Raw genomic sequence first — 6,000 nt, forward strand, 5'->3', positions numbered from 1 at the left:
AGCCCCCAGAAGTTCTAATTCACTCCCATGGACAGTTGCCCACATCTCACCTTGAGAATCATTGTCAACTTCCCTGACCAAAAAAATCCAAGACTTGGTTCTGTCTACATATAACAGCAGGTATACATATAATATTAACTAATGATAACTAACACTCATATAGAACTTTACAGTTTTAAAACTCTTTTATAAATATGGTCTTAATTCCCCAGTAACATACCATATAGTGGGTTTTTTTTTTTAATCCCCACTTTACAGATGAGAAAATGGTCTCAGAAGAGTTATATAAGCTGACCTAGAGAGTATGTGGCAAAGTAGAACTCAAACGTAGGTCAGTCTGGCCACAGACTATTAATACATAGCCTGGGTCCTGGTAGATGTTGGCACTCTCTGGTTCGCAACATTTGCCTCCATGTCTGGTTTTTGGCTACTGTGCTCTCTAGTTTAATTAATACCGTTAGTTAACACATTTACTTCTTAGATCACATTGGTTGAGCTGGGGCCCTCGTCTGGCATGGCTCTGGTTTCTGTTCAGGTCCCTGTATCATGCTGCTACTACACAGAGCCTGTGTCAGACTGTTCCTTCAGACTAAGGGTGGCCTTGCTCCTGTCCTCCTCCCATTACGTCAAGTCCTTAATCCTTCAAAGCCTCACTTGGGTCTTAGTCTCCATGAAGTGTTTTCTGAACAAATCAACTCAGTTTCTTTCCCTTTCCTGACTCTGTTAAGCATTTGTTTGTACTGAATAAGTAAGCGTTTTATCATGAATGTCTTTTCTAGTAATTGTTTCATGTGAGTTCATTGTCTGTTCACTAGAGTGTAGATTTTTTTGTTGATGAGCATTGTGTCTTTTTTTTTTTTTAAGATGATTTCATTTTATTTTTGGCTGCACTCGGTCTTGGTTGCTGCAGGAGTGCTTTCTCTAGTTGCCACGAGGGGGGCTAGTCTCTAGTTGTGGGGTGCAGGCTTCTCATTAGGATGCCTTCTTTGGTTGCGGAGCACAGGCTCAGTAGTTATGGCGCATGGGCTTAGTTGCCTCGCAGCATGTGGGGGGTTCCCAGACCAGGGATTGAACCCATGTCCCCTCCATTGGCAGGCAGACTCTCAACCAGTGGACCACCAGGGGAGTCCAGCGCTGTGACTTATACATTACTATACTTCTCATAACATCTGGTACATTAGTAGATGCTCATACATACTTATGGACTGAGTGATTCCAAAGGGGAACAACATTGATGAAAATAAAATGTAAATGACCATTTCTTGAATATATGGTCTGAAATGCTCCTCAAACGTGAGAACCCCTAAGGGAATCTTAAGGATTTTAGAATCTGTCCAGATATTCTTCTTTTTTTTTTTGGCTGCACTCATTGCATGCCATGTTGACAGACTTTAAGATGACATCTTGCTGCTGGAGCAGAGCCTAAGGAGGGCTGACCATATAATAAATGTCATTTTCCCATTTTTCTATGACCTTTTTAGAAACTTCTATTGAGACATCTTGGAGCCTTTCTAATCTCCTAGATATTTGCAAACCATTTGCACACGTTCTTAATTCTATGCTGCTTCTTACAGTCTCGGTGCTTATCATAGTGGGAGACACATAGCAAGCACTTAATAAAAGTTTGCTGAATTATGTTTTAATGTTTACATCTTTTGCTGTGTGAGGCAGTATAGGAGAGTGGCTAAGAGCATACTCTAGTGTATGAGTTGGGTTCAAGTATCAGTTTTAGCACTTATTAATTCTATGACCTTAGGAAAGTCACTTTACCATTCTGTATCTCAGTTTCCTCACCTATAAAATGGGGATAGCAATAGTAACTATATCCATCTAGTCAAGGCTATGACTGAGCGATTGAACTGAACTGAACTGAACTATATCCCAGGGGTTTTGTGTATATTAACTACAATAAACCTATATAATAAAATCCATATAGTAAAAACAGTACGAACATAGCAAGATTTTCTTGATATTAGCATTTTTCTTTTCTCTACAGCCTATATCTGTCTTATTTCACTGATTGTTTCTTCTGAAAAATGTGATCAGTGTTTATATATAGTATCTTCTAATTGTGTTTCATGTAGGCTGTCTCTCACTGAGATATTTCCTCAGTGTGCCGAATCCTTAATATCTGTAATTACTATAGAATTAATTGCTGAAATGCACCCACAGATAGTAGTATGAATGTGCAGCTGAAAGTTGAGCCATTAAGAAAACAGTACGGAAAAAGTAATAAAGTTGAATCGATTTGCATTATTCATGCATCATTCTTAATGTTCTTAAACAGTTCCATTTATTGAGTTTAGTAAACTCAGAGCAAGGTTGATACGTTGCCTGGATATTTTAGCGATTTTCCAACTTAAAACTAACTGTTCTCTAAATCTTCCTCTGCAGCTGCTAGTTGAAGCCAGTCTAATATATGCATTGATGGGTATCAGACTAAATCATTTTTCCTGTCTGCAGCACCCAAAAAGAGTCCTGTAGTAAAAAAAGAGATTTTCTTGTTTTTTGAGTGAGGCATTTGAGTGTTAGATACTATGTATGTATTCACACTGCATCCTCCCTCCCAATTTTGAAGAGCTAATATGGTACTTTTCCTTTTCTTCATTCAATACAAATCTGAGTGATTCTGTATGCTGGACAGCAAAAAAAAAAAAAGTGTACTTTAGCCATCGTTTGCACCTTCACAGTTGTTCTGAGAAAACCTATTGTGACAATGCAGATGACAGATCATACTACAAACTGTAACTTCTGGCTTCATGAAAAAGAATTGGCCTGTAATTGGGCTCTATAATTTTATTTTACCACTGAGTATTAAAATTCCTGTTAGAATGGGCTGGGGCATGAGACTAGTTCATGCAAGTAAATGTGGGACAGCATAAAATAATTGCTCAGCTCATGTACTTTGGAGCCAATATGACTAGAAAAACCCCGGCTCTTGCCATTACCTCTGCAGCCTCTGGCAAGTTATTTACCCTCTTTGGGCAGTTTCTACAACTACATCTGTAAATGAGTAAATGTAAAGCATACGCAGGAGTACCTGGCACATAGCGAGTGTTCAGTAGATGCATCTATTATTTCTCACGGGTAATATGGAGCTTTGTTGATGACAGAGAGTGTATATTGAGAACTTTCTGAGGAAGCTTCTGGCAAGCTCTTACTTCTCAGCAGGTGCTGAACTAGAATTTACCTAGAGGTACAGTCTGGTTGCACTATACCTATGCAATTGGAGAATCCAGTTTCTTAGTTGAATGTGGTGGTTAAGATGACTCTGAAGAGGATTAGTTCCCTCTGTCTAGAGTTGCCATATGCGGCATTGGAAACACACTGAAAATCTCACTGTAACTGTAAACATGAATGATAGCATAGTACAGTGGAAAGGGCATGGATCTGACCTTCATTCTAGAAATACCATATATTAGATAATCTGGAAACTCTCACCCCACTCCTAGATGCAATGCTGGATATGCTGGCTCAAAATAACTTACTCACTCACTCAAATATTATCGAACACCTTTCCTGTGTTCCAGGCAGTGTTCTAAGTGCTGCAGAAGTAAAACAAACAGACCCACATTCCTGACCTTGTGGAGTTTACATTTTGGCAAATAGAACAAGCATAGTTCTTAAGGCATAGTTGAGTCTTAAAGACAGAAAGATATTTCCAGGGGTTAAACACAAAGAGGAAACTATAAACTAGAGTGATACTCAAGAGTTAGCACTGATCTCCCTGGGGATGTTGGAAATTTGGATATTGGCAACCAAGGTCTGTGTTTTAATACCCATGCACAGTGTCAGAACTGAGATTGAGACCTCCACGTAAGACTAGGTCTCTTAAAGTGTTTTATGTGCAGTGAAAGTCTGTACTAGGAAAATTTTTCTCCTTAGGAGAAGATGGCAAGGGATGTTGTCTCAGGCAAAGAAAAAATGTTTTGGCAGGCAGAGGAAAATGTCTTTTCTGAGAATTTGTAATCATGGGCTTGCCCTAGGTGGCCTTGGAATTTGAATTTAAACCCTTTGCATAGTCCAGAAACGTACCAGTGAAAACCAATCATACAAAAGGGCTGGCATTTGCTAGGAGATGTTCCATGTGAGAAATCCTACCAACATACCCAGATTCCAGCCAGGAGGAATAAGGACAGAGATAAGGCTGTCAAGTCCTCTGTGATGGTAGAGCTGCCATAGGCATTTTGAAACATGAGGTGGAAGCCTAAAGTTGAGAATTGTGGAACAATAAGGTAGATTTGTTATCTGAGTTCTTGACAATCCTGGAGCCACCATCAGTTCAGTTCAGTTCAGTCGCTCAGTCGTGTCCGACTCTTTGCGACCCCATGAATCGCAGCACGCCAGGCCTCCCTGTCCATCACCAACTCCCGGAGTTCACTCAGATTCACGTCCATCGAGTCCATGATGCCATCCAGCCATCTCATCCTCTGTCGTCCCCTTCTCCTCCTGCCCCCAATCCCTCCCAGCATCAGTCTTTTCCAATGAGTCAACTCTTCGCATGAGGTGGCCAAAGTACTGGAGTTTCAGCTTTAGCATTATTCCTTCCAAAGAAATCCCAGGGTTGATCTCTTTCAGAATGGACTGGTTGGATCTGCTTGCAGTCCAAGGGACTCTCAAGAGTCTTCCATACTGGCCCTTAATTTCCTACATTGAGAGAGGAATACGCTTCTATTTTGCTTATATTTTTTGTTATTTGCAGTTAATTCTAATACTACTTGATACAAATAGTGTGAATAAAACACATTTTCAACTAAACACCAACTTAGGGGTTATTTTTATTTAGAGTGGATCCATCACTCAGAGGCAAATCCATACTGACATTCTCATAAGAGTAATGATAATACTAGGATGTCAATATATTAATGAATGATGAACAAAATGAGTGTTATAGATCAACATACTTGTTTTGGTATGACCAGAAATTCTCTGCCTTCAGGACAATTTACATGGGAAGTAAAATCATAATCAGAGTACCAATGTATTAAATCACAATGAGAAATTTCACAGGAACTGGACTCTATGAAGTCTTTATGGCCAACATATTTTCTCCTTCTAGGCAGATGAATATGGAAAGTCAAATCACAATTGTGGGACCTTTAGCAAGGCACCTAAACATGAAACCTGATGAGCTTTGAATCAGGTCAACGTGAGTTACATGAAATACGTATTTAATCACATACAACTAAGATAGACTAAAGTATCTCAAGTAAAGGTAAGTCTTGCAATGGGAATAATACACTTGTTTCAACTTTCTATATTCATTATGATAATAGAGATGGAGAGTCTTGCTAATGCAATTAGAATGCAAAATTCTTTGGCTAAGGTATTTTGTCCCCTGGACAGTGTTTGGATGGGCAGTGTCAAAGGTCAATATTTGTTCATCGATTATCATATTTCCCTTTCTGTCTGATCAGCTCCACTTCTTACAGACAAATCATGCCTGTAGCTATATTAATAAACTTAATCAGGTTAAGGTCTAACTCTGCTGCTAAGTCGCTTCAGTCGTGTCCGGCTCTGTGCGACCCCATAGATGGCAGCCCACCAGGCTCCCCCATCCCTGGGATTCTCCAGGCAAGAACACTGGAGTGGGTCTCCATTTCCTTCTCCAAGGTCTAACTCTACTGGCCTATAAAAATTCAGTTTCTTGAAAATGATTTTGCTGATTATTCTTCTAATTTATTATGTGTTTTCTTATGAATTCTGAAGACAACTTTTATTGCCCTCATTTCCACGTTCTTGTGTGTATTTGTGAGGGATGAAGTCCTCATTGTAGGTTCCTGTATGAAGTATAACATATTGCTGATCACCAGTGATTATTTGGGAGGAGGCAATGACATCCCACTCCAGTACTCTTGCCTGGAGAATCCCATGGATGGAGGAGCCTGGTAGGCTACAGTCCATGGGGTCGTGAAGAGTTGGACATGACTGAGCGACTTCCCTTTCCCTTTTCACTTTCATGCATTGGAGAAGGAAATGGCAACCCACTCCAGTGTTCTT

The sequence above is a fragment of the Oryx dammah genome, unplaced genomic scaffold (genome assembly GCF_014754425.2).
Source record: "Oryx dammah isolate SB20612 unplaced genomic scaffold, SCBI_Odam_1.1 HiC_scaffold_23, whole genome shotgun sequence".
NCBI classification, from domain to species: domain Eukaryota; kingdom Metazoa; phylum Chordata; class Mammalia; order Artiodactyla; family Bovidae; genus Oryx; species Oryx dammah.